The following is a 19,888-nucleotide window of genomic DNA, read 5'->3' on the forward strand; positions in this document are numbered from 1 at the left end:
GCAAACAAGACAGATCAAAGCACATTATTGCAAAAAGGATGTGGCAGTTATTCGTGCTCTCAATTCACTTTAGTATTTGTGGTGCTCAGATCCTCTGCAAGTTATCACAGACAACACCAAAGTCATGTTGTATGTAAACAAACACCAGGGTAGCAGATCCTACCCTCTCCATAGACTGGTTATGGTAGCTTGAGAGGTAGCAATTCAGCACACTCTAAACCTACATGTATCCTACATTCTGTCTGAGAAAAATGTTGTGGCAGGCCATCTGAGAAGAACAAGGATAAACACTTGTAAATGGAAACTGAATGGGGGGGGGGTGTCTTCCAGGAACTGATCCAGCTGAGTGGAGCTCTTACAGTAGATGTCTTACCTTCTTTCAGATCAGACAGCTAAAGAAATTCTGCTTCAGAATTCCATGAAAACAAATATCTTTTCATTTCCTTGGAATGTTCCTGTATGCCTTCTCCCCCCATTTACACTGATTTCCACGGTTATTTTGAAGATTCAGATGAACTATCCAAGAATCATTGTGGTGAGTCCCTTCTGGCCCAGACTGCAGTAGTTCTCCTTTCTTATGGAATTGGCCAAGGACAATTACCACAAGCTTCCTCACAGAAATGATCTACTTACACAGGCCATGTGTTGTTTGATATACCCCATTCTGAAACAATTACAGCATACTGCCTAAAAGATTCAGTTTTGATACCTTGTAGGGAATTTATTTTTTTCTTGCGGACATGCAACAGGTGTTGAAGAAGGCAAGGAAAACCTGCTTCTAGGAAATTATATATCGGTAAATGGAAAGGATTTTCTAGTAAGTGCCACATTAAGATTCTATACCACTGATTTTGCAATATTTAGGTAGTTGCTATACTTTTCCCTTTCTAATTCTTCTATCCAGGTTCATCTTTGAGCCATTTCAGCATATCTACCATGGATCCTCCCTTTCAACACAGCATCTTGTTAAGCCTTTCTTGGTTTATATCCAACTGAAAAAAAAAAAACAGGTGGCACCTACTTGGGATATTAATTTGGCTTCAGAAAAATGAACACTGGCTCCATTCGATCCTGCTCCTCTGTCTGACATAATGTTCATAATTTAGAAAACAGTGTTATTCATTGCTGTGACATCTGAAAGAAGAATTTCAAGCTCTTGTGGTGGATCAGCCCTACTTGGTGTTAAAGACAAGACTTACTTGGAAATAAATCCCTCATTTATTCCTAAAGTGACTTCAGAGTTTACTTTAAGTGAAGACACCCATCTTCCTGTCTTTTTTCTAGAATTTAAAAGTGAGGGAGAATGGATTCTTCATACTCTGGATGTACAGAGACATCTCAGGTATTATCTTGACAGCAATAAACCTTTTACGAAAGGTGAGCAGCTGTTTATTTCCAATGAAGATAAGAAAAAAAAGGGAGACTCTAGACCCCACACAATTTGGTTTTGCAAAAGGTAGATCATGCCTGCTCAACCTGGGTGACTTCTTTGAGTCAGTCACCCGAGCTGTGGATGAGGGCAAGGCAGTTCATACAGCCTACTTCGATCTGGCCAAGGCCTATGATACCATTCCCCACTCAGGAATTATTGATAAACTCACAAAACTAGGCATCAACCCCTATATCACTAGGTAGGATGCAAATTGGCTTACAGATAGAACCCATGGTGTAAAAGTAGCGGACTCCAAGTCAGACTGCTGATCAGTCACGAGTGGAGTCCCACAGGGATCAGTCCTGGGTCCTCTCCTGTTTGGCATTTACTTTTCAGAAGTCCAGGCCAACACGGAGGGACTCTGGCTGACCAAGTTCATAGATGACTGTAAGCTGGGAGCCATTATTATCTCCCCAAGTGATGTAGACATCCTACAGAAAGGCCTCACTGAGACCAATGACTGCTGTCGAAACCACAGCCTTAAGCTTAATGCCAAAAGTGTGTCATTATCTCCTTTGGGAAAAACTCAGTTCTCCCTAATTACCACATCAATGGGAGCCCACTGAACACTGAAGGCATTATAACAGATCTGGGGACACAGGTTGACAGCAACCTCTCCTTCAACTATCACATTGCCACTGTGGTCAGAAAGTCCTTCTATGTGGCACATCTCATTACCAAGGGTTTTGCATCCAGGAAGAAAAAGGTCATCATCTCTTTCTACTTCTCCCTCATTAGGCCAGTCATTAAGTATAATGCCCAGTTGGCATGTACCTCACTAGACACATGCAACAGCTAGAAAGGCCACAAACATACCTCATGAAAAGGATCCTAGGCCTTAAATGCATGTCTTACATGGACAGACTAAAAAAAACTCCAGCTATTCTGTCTCATATAGTCTACTAAGAGGCCAACTCTGTTTGACTTACAAAACCATATCTGACCCAGCTCTGTTAGAAATGCTGCATCTAAAAAAATTGCAATCACTCTGCACCACACACTCTAGAGACCTCAACTTCATTACCACAATCAACAGAACATGCTGGAGGGACAGGTTCATAACCCAGAGACTGCCCATGCTCTGGAATAGACTTCCCATACATGTCAAGCAGAGCACCTCACTGGCCCTCTTCAAGAGAAATCTTGATGAGTCCATGGGAAATAGAAAGTTAACCCCGGGGATCACTCCAGTGGGTCTACTTGATGTCACTGGGAACTAACATTGGGTGGCACAATGCCAGGACAACTCTATAGGCTAGGCTTGCAAAGGCTCCAGGGCCATTAGCCTAATACACACCTATGAACCAACGAGTGTCAAAACAGACTATTTGCAAGTAGCTGTCTCTTGCTATTTATTTTTCTTTTTCCTGTTGTAACAAAGTACTTTCAAGCTATATCAAAGCTCATTCCTCAAGGGCCTTGACTTCTTCTAAAGCTTTTTGTAAGGGCTGAACTCTAGATGTATTCTAGAGTAAGGTAATGGGTCTCTGTGTTTATTTTTACAAAAAAACTATAAACTAAATTCTCTTTCCAGGTCTAGAACAAGCTTTCTAAGACTGTTCTCTAGGGTCTTGGTCTTCCTCCCTATCTCTATAAGCTATGGTAATTTACCTTCATAGCTAAGGCTACTGCAGCTGTGATTTAAAGAATGAACATAGTCCAGTTGTATAAGTAAATTTACCATAACAGTAGGTGTTTGAATAAATCAATGCTGCAGTAACTGATCCCTCCCCTCCACCCCCTCATTTTCTTTATTGTATTGCTAGAGTGAGGACCTTTATGTTTATACCCAGTATTACCTTTTTTTTATCAGGACTGCAGCATCAGTTATTTCAGTTGGAAACAAAGTCCTGAAAATCTTGGCGGCAAGGCAGCTGGTTTTCTCCCTTGGGATCATGTGTGCTAACAGTTTGGGACTATGTTTGGAAGGTATCCAAAGGCTTTGGAAGGTTGGCCAGCTGTTATATCTTTGGAAGGATATAGCCCATATTGCTATGGCTACTGTAGCAGTGATTTATTTCAACATCTACTTTTATGGTATATTTACTTACACACTTGTATTTTCTTTGTCCTGGGGATTGATTAATTATGCTGTTCTATCCTGCAGTACTCAGATAGCTCCAGATTTAGAGATTCAGACTGTTGGGATAAGGATCCCCCCAAAGCTGATGTGAAGGTTGAACATATCATTGGGTATGGGACACCTTTATGGCTCCCTGGATGATAGTGTTCCTCTTGCTAGCGGTCAGCCCCATGGAGTTGTGGGCCACATGGAATACAATGAACATGGCAGGTAACAACACCTATGTGGAGTGGAAATGTTCAACAGGCAGGGAGGCAAAACACAAACAGATGCATGGTTGGCACTCATGATCAAATAGTGCTCCACCACCTTGGATTAAATATATATTAACACAGCTTGCCATGGTATGCTGCTGTAGTTTCATTATATTTTTCCACAAACCAGGCAATAACTTGAACATTGGCAGTTTAAAGGCTGCATCACTGAACACACTTCTCAGGAAAGAAATGCAACTAAAATACAATTGGCTGGTACCTATCAAAGAATTCAACAAAACAAGGTATCCATGTCTTATAGAGATCACTGTACATGAGTGTTTATTGTTTGTTTAAAGTACAGAATTAAAGACAGAATTTAAGACACTTACTTAAAATAGACTGTGTATTGATTACTGCCCACTAAGCATTGCACATCATATTCTGTGGATAGATTTGTTGCATATTCTGTGGATAGATGTGTTGTCATGCACATAACCATATGTAGTGGCATGTGTCAGCTGCAACATGGCAACAAAATGTAAACATTCAGAAAGCTCCAGACATAGTCCAGTAGTTTAAATAACTAACCATAAAACACTTGCAACTCAGAAAAAGTAAATTAACTTCATTTTGCTGAGCTCTCAGCATGAAAGCATTGTTTTGCTGTGATTCTTTTAAAAAGTAGTCTTTTCTTGTAGAAGAATGGTGACAGCATGGAGACAGCATTATCATTAAGTGTAATTTTGGGGAGGTATGACTGCTGGTATTTTAGTTACTCAGCTATAATTGAAGTAACTTCTCTACTACCCACTAGTTATATTTTCCAACTTTATGTTCACTATTAAAATTCTCAGCCTGGTTTCCACATACAAAAATGTTCAAATGTTATTTATTTATTTATTTACTTTATTTATTTGTTAACCAGGTACATGAGTTGCAAGAGCAAGGGTAGATACTGTATACTCATTCATACACACACACACACACACACACACACACACACACACACACACACACACACACACACACACACACACACACACACTGCCAGTATGTTTCTGAATGTGACAGAAAACAGATGCAGAGTCAGGGAAAACACAGTTATTGAAGGTCACTACTGAATTCCAGGCCGTGAAGTTGTCAGCCTAGGATCTCACCACTGAGCTACTGTGTCTCCCAGTCCCTGTTAGCTCTCCTTTTCCTATATTGTTGATCAATATATTGACAAGGGAGAGAAAGGGAGAGAAACCTTATGGAACCAATTCATTTTACCAGAGAATCGTATAAAAGTAAATATAAAGTAAGCAAATCTAAGTATATGTATACATGAATATCTAACAATTAATATAGCTGGATGTATAAAAGAATGAGACACAGGCTTGATATCTCCTGCCAGCTTTATCAGTATGTATTTCCACCTGCAATATATAGCAGGAAGTCAGCATATGAGATCAATGAATACATTAGGATTAAGTCACAAGTTTCTTTAAAGGAACATATAATCTGTATCAAAGATGTAGCTAGGGTGAGGTGAAGGGGACAGTTGCTCCATGCACAAGGTGTTAGGGTGCGTGATCAGAAGGTGGTGAATGACAATATTGCATTTGTGGTCAAGACTGACGTGTTGAATCACTTCTTGTTTGGCAATGTAAACTGCAAAATTTGCAAGCCACTTCTTACATCTGTATCAAGCAGCTTGCTACAGTTACAGAGACTAGGAAATTAGATTTCTGTATGATGTTTTTTTACTTTAATTTAGAGGGAGAATACCTTTTTTTTCTTTTCAGGAGAGAGAAGACATTTTTTTTGCTCCTCAACTTTGGCTTGAGGGAGTCCAAGTTCAGTGAACTGCACAGGACACCATTTAACCCAACTACAGTTCTTACAATACAGACGTAATGAAATAGGCACATACACTCACACACACACACACACACACACACACACACACACACACACACACACACACACACACACACACACACACACACACACACACACATGCAAACACATACACACACTATATCTCTTCAGACACCATGCCACCTGCTACACATGCCTTGGTTCAAATACCCCACTTGCAATTGTACCCTGTTACAGATATACAGGCATATGGTTAGACCCAGTACTCAACCCATGTTCAAATCACTAACTTTTTCTGTGCCACAAAAATATCTCACTTCTTTAAACACACTGCTAGGGCAACATCTGGTAAAGGTGTTCTATTCTCCCAACTGGCCTCCATCTGGTCTCAATAGCATCACAAAAAATCATCAATGCAGTCCAGCACTAATATTTGTTTCCTTTGTTCTCTCCGGAAAGGGAACATAATTGCCTGACTCTGCCAAAAGCTAAGTGGCTTCCTATATGACAAATAATTATTCTTCCTTTAGGCAAGTTTTTATTCAAGCTGATCATTAAACAAGCTTTCCATTCTTTGCATTAAGGATTCCAAAGAGATCCCTTCCATCATATAAACTTAGATCTTTGTCCAATTCCACACCCTGCTTACAAACAACACTTATCATCAAGAAACAACTGTATATCTGAGAATCCATTCCTGATGTGATAAAGTCCTTTTTCAAAGTCAGAAAATTCAGGAAAGAACTGACATTTTTCTTCTTAGACACACTCACTGCACAGAATAACCTTGTTTCCTAAACTTTCAATCACACCCACATCAGCACTACGTCCTTCAGACTGCTTTCCTTCCACAATCGTAATTACCGTCTTTGTATGTCCTCATTTCAAACTGCACCTTCATCTTACCACCTCTCCCATCCTCCCTTTCATCCCACTGAAGATCCTCTTTGTATGTGCTCATTTCAAACTGTACCTTCATCTTAACACCTCTCCAATACTCCCTTTCATCCCCATGTAGATCATGTAAATATATTAACTGCACATATTCAACTTACTATAACTTCTTCTGATCTGCATGTGAAATGAACAGTTGACAATTTTAATGGCTAAAGCTTGCACAAATATTTATCTCTCTGGTATGTCTAAATACTTTTGTAAATATTTTAAATCCAAATATGAGCCAAAAACACTTGATTTTTGTTTTCTTATCAATTAAATATTTAATATCTCATGTGCACCTCTAAGTGTTATTTATTGTTTGTATGTCTTTCAACTTTTGGTTTCCTTCTCATGGCTGAGGTTGAGCATAATCTGTGGGGATCAGCTCTTTACCTGGTCAACAAACGTCTAAATAAATAATTAGGCAGGCACATACAGACACACACACACACACACACACACACACACACACACACACACACACACACACACACACACACACACACACACACACACACACACACACACACACACACACACACACACAAATATATCTATATAGCTATGTGTAATTTTGTTGTTTTCAATAATCCATTTATTTTAGTTATCTATTAGTCTAAATTTCTCTTTGCACCCCTGCACCTGCTGAACTTACTCTTATGTGCTAACCCTAACCATAACCACACCTCTGCCCCAACCCCAACTTTACACATTACATTACTAATAAAAAAAAAGGTTCCTACCACTATCAGTGAAAAAGACACACTTACAAATATGCTTTATATCACCAAAACATCAATCCCCTTACCAATCCCTTCCTCTAGCCATAATCCAAAAACATTTTCATATACACACTAAACACTACAACATGATTTTATAACCACTACCTTTTCAGTCAAACACCAATTTTTCCACATATTTCTTTACCTACACTATATAAAATACTAATTTGGTCAGACTAATTACAACAACAAAAACATGGCACTAATTCATGTGATCATTTTCATACCCACATAATCTGTTCTATCAAATGACCATTCCACCTTTTTGATTACATATATATATATATATATATATATATATATATATATATATATATATATATATATATATATATATTTATATCTTTTCAGAGGATTCAACAAACTCTGTATAGGCTCCCCTCAAAGCCTAAATGGAGTTTACATGTGTGCACGGTACTGCACAGTGAGCAGCAGTGAGCATGACTGCACAATGCATATTAATGCTGCATACCACATCTAAGTGAGGTTTAGTAGCTGAAAACAGTGTTGCTGGCCAGGAAACCATGTAAGCAAACATGGGTATCAATTCTGTTGAAAGATCACCTACGTTCCATGGTTTTATGGGAATGCCGCAATGATCACCAGGGCTTCACTCTCAGTCTGTTAATTCAACATGTCTGCACAAAGGCCAACATAATGCGGGGACAATTATCCAGAAATAGTGACATATTTCACATAGTTGTCACATACAAATATGGTAGAATGAAACTCAAACATAACTCTCATCCTCTTAGAGCAAAAGTCTGGGCAAAGCTATAAATAACTGGGAAAGAAAGGACCAAAAATATTGACTGATTCTAATATTGCTCTTACAAATCTAGAAAGTTGATAGAACAATAGATTTTACAGTTGCATAAATTTTCTGAAGAGCATGAAGTCTGAAACTCAAACATCTGTCATTATTTTCTGACATCAATCCACAATGACATGCCAGTGATTTGCCAGAAAACCAAAATGTTATGAGGAAAATAGAAAAAATATGTGACAAAAATTGGACATTCTGAACAAATCAGGACAGTTAAGAGATATGAACTCAAATATATGTAATATTGAGTCACATCAGTCCTGACATCATCCCAGTGATATGGCAGAAAGCCACAAGTTTGATAAGGAAAACATCTCGACATCCTGGGAATAACTGGACAGTTAAGAGGTATGAATGTGGAGTGTATGGTCCAAACACAGTACAGCACAGTGTATCTACAGTGCAGAGTATTGTGATATTCCATTCCTGACATTCTGTACTAAAGTTGTGTAAATGATCTGTAATGGAACATAGACTGCCATGTAAAATGAACACTCAGGGGAAGTGTGTGTATTGAACACACAGACGGATTGTAGGAGTGAATACAGGGATGGAGAACAGGTGAAACCACCTAATGTACAGCAGATGAGGGCATGTCAATGGAAGATGGTTGTAGCAGCAACACCAGTCACATATCTATATGGTACAGTATGGACTGTATAGTGAAAACGTATTTTATGTGACTGTCACACAAACTGACATAACAATGGGAAGGATGTCTGTGTGAGATAAGCAAACTTACAAGAATAATACAGAAGACATCTATCAGGGATCTGACATACAACTGGGTAAGGTGCATATTGTGAAGCTGTGCAACTTATATGCCTGAATATGAGTGTACTCTCAGCAGAGGTCTCCAGCATGGTGGGAACAGGTAAAGGCTCAAGGAAGACATTACAAGAGCCAACCACAATCATGGACAATATCAGAGTAATACCACCAGTAATCCCATGCCTCTGACATAACATATATGATATAGAGTGATAAGAGATAGGTCTGCACACACACACAATTGAATAACTATTATGATGCATTACAGTCTGAGGGTAACCACATACACTGTTCCAGCACTGCAACATCTGCTGGAGCTGTTAGGAGGGACACTGCTATACCTGTATGCAACAGTATGAGCAATACAGGCTGCCTGACTGGTGTGCATGGCATACACACACACACACACACACACACACACACACACACACACACACACACACACACACACACAGATATATATATATATATATATATATATATATATATATATATATATATATATATATATATGAATCACCTTAATTTCACCTAAAGTTCATTTGCCCGACAGAAATTTCAGGCAGCCCAATTGCCTGACAGTTAATTTCCCCAATAGTTCATTTGCCCGACAATTAGAAGAAGGCAAGTAAAAGGTATATGTCCTTTTCCCCACTGTAGTGCAATCCTGGAGTTTTAAAATGTAGTTAGGGGGGTGTGGGAAGTGGGTTTTAGTGAACAATAAGAAACCAGACTGGACAATATTAATCAAAAGTAGGTGGGAGCTTCGCCCCCCTCACCTCCCAGTATGGGGAACAATAAGAAACCAAACTGGGCAATATAAACCCAAAGTAGGTGGGTGCTTTGCCCCCCCACCCCCCACCCCCAGTGTGGGGGACTGTGCTCCTCATACACCCCCTAACTATATATTCTAACTCCAGGATCACACTACAGTGGGGAAAAGGACATATACCTTTTTACTTCCCTTTTTCTAATTGTCGGGCAAATAAACTGTCAGGCAAATGAAGGTCATACACACACACACACACACACACACACACACACACACACACACACACACATATATATATATATATATATATATATATATATATATATATATACTGTATGTATATGGCATAGTCTACACTGCCAAAGGGGTTGGGAGGGTGGCCTAATGGTTGATGTGTTTGCCTTACAAACACAAAGTGCAGAGTTTGAGTCTCACAAGGGATAATTGGCTAGGCTTAAAATGGCTTGCAAGGGCAGTTAGCCTAGTACTAATCTATGAACCTATGAACCTAAGAATGATATACATAAGATTAATGTTGTGAAACATCTATGCATGTAATGTGTGCATCAGCAGAACAGGTAGCATACATGCATCTCATGTAACAACATAATTGCTGTTCTACACCATCAGACAGTCATCTATATTCTACAGAAAGAATACCTAATTATGGCCAATAAGTTGTGTGACAAAGGTGGTACACTTCAGTTACACATCACTGGAAGATCACCCTAGACATCCACATCCTGCCCCCACCCCCAATTAGGGAAACTGCCATAAAAAACTTCTCCAAAGACAACTTCACACTTCTTAAGACAGAAGTGGCAAACTTCATGACACCGATGCAGACGAACAATAGAGGTACAACTGCTCAATCCTACACAAATGCACTTTATAAGGACTTACACGAGTGCATGGATCATGCTATCCCTTATAGAACCAAGATGCTATCCTCCAAAAAAGGAAGCCAATCTGGTGGTCCTCTGCCATAAACAAACCCTGTAACAGAAGAAAGAAACTGTTGCAAAAAAGAGTAAAATCCCATGACTGGAGGAACTCCATGGTCAACCTCAGGAAGAAGCTGAGATCCTTCATAAAATCCTCCAAAGTTAGTAACAAAAACAAAATTGCCACTGACTCTAAAGGCAACCACAAGGCATTCTATAGCTATGTCAGGAATCTCAATGGCAACACTCAGATCTGCTATGAGTTACAGCACAATGGCACTAAATATACAGAACCAAATGATATTGCCAACATCCTGGCAGATAGGTTCAGTGCTAAATTTACCCCCCTCTCACCCCTAGAGGGCCCATCTGTATACCGGAAGAATGAAAAGTTTCTATAATCAATGCTGCACAGGTAAAAAAACACACTCTTCAAAGCCAAGAACACAACATCCATGGGACCTAGCAATATCCCAGGCTGCGTTCTACATGAACTACAGAATGAACTGGCGCCCTACCTAAGTACCATGTTCAATCATAACATCACCTCAGGCTTTGTGCCCACTGAATGGCACACCGTGAAAGTTATCCCACTCCACAAAGGAGGAGCCATGACAGACCCCAGGAACTACCGCCCCATTAGCCTGACGAGCCTGGCCTGCAAGGCCATTGAATGTATCATCATGGAACTCATAAACAAAGACACTGGAAATCTCCAAACTCTGTACCCTACCCAGTTTGGGTTTTTAAAAGGCAGATCATGTCTCCTAAACCTGACTGACTTCTTTGAAGTAGTCACCAAAGCCATAGATGAGGGTAAGGTGGCTCACACAGCTTATCTAGATCATGCCAAGGCTTTTGACACCTTCTCCCACTCTGGAATTATAGAGAAGCTCACTAAACTAGGTATAAATCCCTATGTCTCAAGATGGGTTGCCAACTGGCTCATGGACAGAATCCACACTGTAAAAGTAGCAGACTCCAAATCCGAATTCAGACCAGTGACAACTGGAGTACCACAGGGTTCAGTCCTGGGTCCTCTCCTGTTTGGTATCTACTTCTCTGAAGTACAGGCTAACACAAAAGGTCTTTGACTAACCAACTAGGAGCCATAATTAAAACTCCTAACGATGTGGACATCCTACAAAAGGGCCTCACTGAGACAGATGCCTGGTGTCAAAGCCATGGCCTGAAGCTCAATGCCAAAAAGTGTATTGTCATCCCCTTTGGTAAAAACTCTGTACCCATAAACTAATACATAAGTGGTAGTCTACGGCAAAAGTGTGATAAGAGACCTTGGGACACAGGTGGACAGTAGTCTCTCCTTTGATTATCACATCACCACAGTGGTCAGGAAATCCTTCTACGTGGCTCACCTCATCACAAAAGGTTTCTCATCCAGGAAAAAAAGAGGTAATTGTTCCCCTCTACTCATCACTCATTAGACCCATTATAGAGTACAACACCCCTTTTGGTATGTACCTCACAAGAAATCTACAACTGGAAAGGCCACAGAAATACCTCACAAAGAGGATTACTGGCCTCAAACAGATGCCCTATGCAGACCGTCTCAAAAAACTCCAGCTTTACTCTGTCGCATATCGCCTACTCAGAGGTGATCTCTGCCTAATATACAAAGCTATGCCAAACCCAGAGCTGTTGGACATGCTCCACTTAAAGAAATCCCAATCTCTCTGAGCTACATGCTCTAGGGACCTAAACCTTGTCACCACAATAAACAGAACATGCTGAAGGGATAGATTCCTGTCCCAGAGACTTCCCATACTCTGGAACAGACTACCTATCTATGTCAAACAGAGCTCCTCATTAGCAATCTTCAAGAAAAATCTTGATGATTGGATGGGAAATAGGAAATTCACCCCAGGGATCACTTCTGTGGCTCTGCTCAACAGGGGCACAGGAAAATAATTTTCTTGGGAGGAAAAAGCCAGGGTACCTTTTTGGCTAGGCTTATATAGGCCCTAGGGCTAATTGCCTAGTACCTACCTATGAACCTATGTGTAGGGAGGTACATGAAGAAGGGTACCAGTTATTGGTGTGATGAAGTCTGGGAAAGATGAAGGTATTATGGCCTCTGATATGGATGTCCTTCACATACCCAGCACTTGTGATATATTCAAGGAAGTAGTCAGCACTGTGAACACATGCTGGTGGATGTTCCATTTACCATGTACTGGAGGACATGTGTCACATATCTATTATTCTGATTATAGGGTGTGATGTCTACAGTATACTTGGGTTGTTTGTGTACCTGACTTAACAAATCCCTCTCATATTTTCTTGTCATTGCAGGTGATGTCATGGCTGTGGCAGCAATATTTGGTATGTGCTGATACTGTATTATACTAATATCACAGTTAGAGTCAATGATTGCCCACAGTATGTAGGCATTCAGACAGCTGTTTGGTCCCAGGATGAGTATGCCATCTGTGATGTCCATCACATAAGTAACAGACAGCCCTGATGTACTGACCTGATTACCGCACCTGAGATATAGGTCCCTTCACTCATTTCAACATAGTGTGTGATACACTGGTCTACCCAGTTGGTGATATAGCTGTTTATGGACACATATGACAGCATTTATTGAATACCTCAGTGTAGATTTGTGTCAAATGCCTTGACCTGGTCATGTTCCACAGGATGATACTGCTGTCATCATGCATGCCCTCAGTGACCTCTCTGAGGACATCTACCAGATGTAACAGATGTGATTTACCATTAATGACTCACACAGGTCTATTGCACACAGCTGGAATATTATTAGTATCCATTTAGAAGAGGACCACAATGACGTATTGGTCTACCTCACAGTGGAGGAGAGTGAAGATGTCTCTATGCATGCATGCATTAGGTGCTGTCCCCCGAACTCAGATGTGTGCATGTTAATGTATACCCTTCTTCAGGAACATAGTCCATGTAGAGGGTGTGTTGAATTGCAGATTCAACCATATCAGAAAGGTGTATGTCCTGAGTCACACCATAGCTGATCTACGATGATGTCACAGCTTAGTGATTCCATGTGATATGACTAGATGAAGGTAAGACAGTGCATACTGCCTATCATGATTTGGCCTATGGTTTTGACACAATCCCCCCACATAGGTATCATTGAGAAACCCTGTCAGCTAGGTATGAATCCTTACATCACTAGATGGGTAACCAATTGACTCACTGACAGAATACATACTGTGAAAGTTGCTGAATCAACTTGTACCAGTAGAGCTGTCACCACTGGCAAGCCCTAGAGATCTGTGCTTGGCCATTCACTGTTTGGACTCTATTTCTTGACAGTTCAGGCTAAAGTATATGGACTTTGGCTTACCAAGTTTGTGGATTCTTATATTGGGTAAAATCATTAAGCTCACCAATGATGACAACATAGTACATTAGAAGGTAACGCAAACAAATGATTGGTGACAAAGGCACACGATCTACAAATAAATGCATGTTGTACATTTAAGAAGTGGAATTCCATGTCCGTTACAGCATTGAAACAGTCCTGTTATGCTGAAAACAAGTGATGCAAGCACTGGGGACACCTATAGATAGCAATCTGAATTTCAACCACCAAGTGTATATACTGGTATTGAAAGCAACATCATAAGTCACATCATCGTATTCAGATCTTAAGATTGTATGACAGTATTGTACTCAAACCTCATCAGAACACTAATAGAGTATAATGCTCTCTTTTGCATGTACCTCACCAAACACATGCAGCAGCTGGAGAGACCACAGGGCTTTCTCATCAAGAAAGCACAAGGCCCAAAAACCATGCCATTATGTATGTGGATAGATTAAAAGCTATGTGACTGTAATCTGTCTCACATAGGATGAAGTGACATCTGCCTGGCCTGCTGGCCAGTCACTGACCCTGCCCTGGTGGGAGTACCACATATCCACAAATCTGATATAGGTGATAACATCAGCAGTGTCTGTTGAGGAGAACATGCTAATAACAGTGCCCTACATGCTGGTTTAAAATGCTCTCTGTAATGTCAAGCAATAGCACATCCACACACACCCAGTTGTCTGCTGCAAGAATAGAACTCCTACCTTTCTAAGGGCACAGATTAAAGAACTCAGTACTTTACACAAGCACCATGGCACAAGTCTGCCTTGGAGTGTCTCAGACAACACTTCATAGTTGATGACATCAACAGTGTGTGTTGAGGACAGTATGGTAATAAGTCTCAAATGCTGGTGTAAAATGCTCAGTGTAATGTCAAACAAGGGTGCGCACACACACACACACACACACACACACACACACACACACACACACACACACACACACACACATACACACAGTTGACTGTAGTGAGAAGAGAACCCCTACCTGTCTAAGTACACAGACTACAGAACACAGTACTTTACACAAGTGCAGGTCAACTTATAGTAGATGACATCAGCAGGCCATGTGGGAGATGAGGTTGGGAGGCCTGCATGAAATGGATGTGTTGGCATGTGCAAGTATCAAAAACTGTCAATCCATGCCATTGGAGCAGTAACTGTAGAATACACACTTCTGCTTTTCTGTCTAGATACACACACACACACACACACACACACACACACACACACACATACACACACACACACACACACACACACACACACACACACACACACACACACACACACACACACACACACACACACACACACACACACACACACACACACACACACACACACACACACACACACACACACACACACACACACACACACACACAGTTGACTACTGTGAGAACAGAAGTCATACCTAAGTACACAGACTACAGAACACAGTACTTTAAGCAAGCGCAATGGCTCCAGTCTGATTTTTCAAGAGTGATGGTTATCTTATAGTAGATGACATCAGGAGGCCATATGGGAGACAAGATGTTGATTGACCTGCATAGGTTCATATCTTCATAGGTTCACAGGAGGCTATTAGCCTAATGGCCCTAGGGTGTTTACAAACCTAGCTGCATAAAAACACAAGTACCCTTATTGAGCATAGTTAGATGGTTGTTAGCAGAGCGATTTTGTGAGCAGTACCAACTGGCCTTGTCCATGATGGAGATATGTGCCACCTCAGAAGTGACTTTGGCATCACCTAACCAATTATCAAGGTTGCACTTGAAGAGTGTCATTGAAGAACACTTCTTCACATGCAGTGGGATCCTATTGCAGAGGAGTGCACTTGCTGGGTCTGTGTCCCCAGCATATTTTGTTTATGTCACAGACTAGGTTGAGAACCCTGGAACAAGTTATTCTTGTCCCATTTGATTTTCAAATGTCCAGCATTTTCAGTAGGACAGGGTCTGAAATGGCTCTTTAGGCCAGGCATAGGTCACCTCCCAGCAGCCAGCATGATACTGAGTGCAGTGACAGGTCTTTCAGTCTTTCCATGTATGTCATGTATGGAGGCCTGGGATTCTCCCAGTCACAAACCTCTGTGTTTCTTCCAATTGCTGCAAGTGTCTGAGGACTTGCAGACAAAAGGGAGCATTGTACTCAATTAGAGGTCTGATAAGAGTAGAATACAACAGAGCTACAACCTCCCTGGTCTTGGATGTGATGTCCATATGTATGAGGTGTTCAATGCAGAATGTGTGTCCCACCACTAAGGACACATAGTGAAAAAAGTGCAGATTGCTATCAGTGTGTGTTCCCAAGTCTCACAACACTGTTTGGGCTTAAAGTGTCAGCTCCTTCTGTAATATGTTACCATCATTGGAGGACTCTACATGAATGTGCCCAGTTAACAGTCATCTACTAACCTGGTAAATCACAAGCCATCTGCTGTTGCCTGTGCTTCAAGGAAGTAGCTTCCAAGCAGCTGAGGGCCCAGCATAGATCCTTCTGGTATTCCAGTGGTAAATGGGCTAGTGGTGGAGATGCAGTCCCCAACTTTGAGATTGTGTGTTCTGTCAGTGAGCCAGTACCAGACAGGAGATCTTCACTATGAGACTTGAATAAGAGATAGTATCAAAGGCCTTGGATAACTCAAAATAGGCAGTATGTCCTATTCTCCCTCATCTAGGTCTTTGGGGTCAGTATCAAAGAAGTCTGCAAGGTATAGTAAGCAAGATCTACACTTGACAAAAGCAGAATGGGTCAGGTCAAGTGTGTTAAAGGTCACATATGTCCCTGTGGATAAGGTCCATGCTGATTCCTAATCTAGCCTTGCAGATAAGGCTTTTTAGGCTTATGGGTCAATTGCTGTAGTTCCGCATGATATCATATTGATATACATTGCATATCACATGACATTCGATATTACTTTCTATAGTGCAGGTGATATAAGTGCTGAAAAAGTACTGAGATACCAGGGTTGCAGTGCTTAGGGGGGTTGGCAATACATGGCTGTATTGTAAATATGTGACATATTTTTAGATAGGGTCTTCACTTTGTAATGTTTCCACATGTAGTTTCATATCTTAGACAGGAAATGGATAGCAAACAGCATTAATATATAATAATATTTACTTTTCTATAGCACAGTGAGGAGCGGGTTTGTGTGATGGATGGCAAAGTGTATGCATATGCGACAGACAAATGTTTGTGCAAAGCTAAGCGGTGTGCAAATGCAAGTTGCAGTACTAAAGTCTGACAGTTAGTATTGAGCCTATACAACACATCTGCTGCTTAATTGCATTCCTTTTGGGGTCCAGATGGTACTGGAATTGAACCCATGTCTATGGAATACATTTAAATACTTTTATTTAAACATAGATAATGCAATAATATGAATTCTTTGTAGTACATGTGTATCTGTGTGTTGCCATAGTACAGTGGGGTTAAGCTACATTGCACAGAGGTAAACACATCATGTTGTTGCTGCTCACTGTTGCTGCATGTTGGTACACGATGAACATCTCTGCACAAACATGGAGCACAAAAAGTGAAGGGATCCATTACTTTTACAGCAACTTATGTGTGTTGTGTGTGATTCTATTTCTTGACCAGATTAAAGTGGTAAAAATGGGGTAGATAGGAAAGTGGTGAAATGGGGAGCAAGCAGGGGGAAGAACAAAAGGAAAGCAGGACAGGAATGAGCAAGAGGGAGGTAGGAAAGAACATTAGCTGTCAATTTCTAAACTGAAAATATGTGTGGAATATTAACTGAGTTTGGACTGTCATCTCCAGAGACAGGAGTGACCACAATGCAATCATGTTGTATAGCCAATTGGACTGAATCAATTGTGTCAAGAAGACACACATGCGGAATGGAGAGCTATGTATGGGATGCTTTTTTGTGGGACAGGTGCCTATTTATTTTTTATTTGAGAGAGAGAAGAATGTAAGGGAAGTAATATAGGTATGTCTGTATAAGGTAAGTTGGGTAGATGAGGAAGCAATTGCAGGCAGACAAAACAAACAAGACAAGAGACAGGGACAGTGATGGACAGAAAAGGTTGGGGGGTACCATGATTGGATTGACAGTGGGGACAACCTGGGCCCATGGCCATCAGGCTTGGTGAGAGTGAGAATCGAGTCTTCACACACTGGACTGTCATCATTGTCACCCTACTTCACAGGTGGCTGGAGTCCTTGACATCTGCTCCTCCTCCTAGTACACAACATGAGGGAGAGCAGCCTATGCAGGTGGCATAGGTGTGCAACAATGGTGCGGTGCACTATCCTACACACCATCCCTGACAACTTGCTGTGGGTGATAAAATCACCACCTCAGCCACTGCTGTCAGAGGGTACCTCTGGACAGGTTTCCCAGGCAGGACTACCTGAAGGTGTAGGTAGATTAGGAGTAGAACAGACAGTGTAGCTTGGCTGGCTCCCAGACATGCTGGGAATCAGTGCTGCAGCCGGTGGAGTGGGGGCAGGTTGATTCAATGGGGCTGGCCTATCTGACTGTGCTGTGCAGCATTTAGTGATGTGGTACACATGGATGATATGGACACATTTTGATGACACATAATAAAAATAAAAAAAATAAAAAAAATAATTAAATAAATAAAAATTAAAAAAATAAAATAAAATAAAATACAAAACGATAAAAAATATTTATACAATAAAATAATAATAAAATAAGAACTCATTTTTAAAAATAAAATAAAAATAAAGAAAAAAAGAGTTATGGGTTGGGTGAAAGAAAAAAGAGACAAGATTTTTACCATCACATGTGACAAACAATGCATTAATACAATTATACAGCTCTGTTATCATAAGTTTTACATTTAAGTCTACAACTTAACACTACACACTGTACTACAGACTGCTGCAAGTAATCCTTGAACTGTGCATCTATTACACATATGTGTGTTTCAGTTATACAGACTACAGTTTAGAGCAGGGCATTTGTGCCACTGTTATAGAGGTTTTAATTTAGTGTAAATATTATTGAAGAAATAACAGTATGGTATGATTGTGAACTATGGTATTTGAACCCACAACCTTTGACTAAATTGTAATATTGGTTTGTGCTACAGACTAATGCATGCATATTTGCATTTACAGTTGGGATATGCATGCTCAATTTGATACAACTCAATAAAATACCAAAAAAGCTATCTTTATCTTTTAATGCTACAATAACACTTTTTTCTGCTGCATACGCACCACTTACTCCACTCAGTCTTTCCAATCTAGCCCTGTAGGCCCATACATTGAACTCCCAATCACTGTCAGCTGAAGAAAAAACAGAAAGAACAGAAGACCATTATGCATACCAGTCTTGCCTATATTCAGCTTTCTAAGTCTTACAAGTACACTCTTGAGTTGATACTTACACAGATGTGGGATGTCCTCAGTCTTAAATTCCTCAGTACAACTGTCAAGAGTATCCCTTTTCCTCCTCTGTAACTTATTAAAATGATGCCTACATTGCTCTCCAGTGCATGGGATAACAGTGCCCCTGGATACAGCCTGGGCTAAACTATCCCACACCTCAGAATTGTAGTGGAAGCTGGAAAAGTCCCCCTGCAGAAGCCTTTGACTGTGGTGCTTTACTAGGAGTCCAATGAATATCCCAGACTCCTGGACACCCCAACTCTGTAGCCTAAACCTGGCACCTATCCCACTAATGCCTGTCATGTCTATTTACCAGCAGATCTAGAGTAATGGAGACTGATGCTTTTCTGCCAATTCCAGTTATCACTTTTACTGGAGTGCACAAAACCATGCAACGCATGTGTGTGATGATGTGTGGAGAGCAGCAGTGCCAAGCAGTGAGGAATGAGAAAATTGATTTTTACACTGTGAAATTCAAACCTATGCATAAGGGACAAAACATTAACTTCCACA

This window comes from Protopterus annectens, chromosome 7.part0 (assembly GCF_019279795.1).
Source record: "Protopterus annectens isolate FY-2018-M chromosome 7.part0, PAN1.0, whole genome shotgun sequence".
In the NCBI taxonomy this organism is placed as follows: Eukaryota; Metazoa; Chordata; order Ceratodontiformes; family Protopteridae; genus Protopterus; species Protopterus annectens.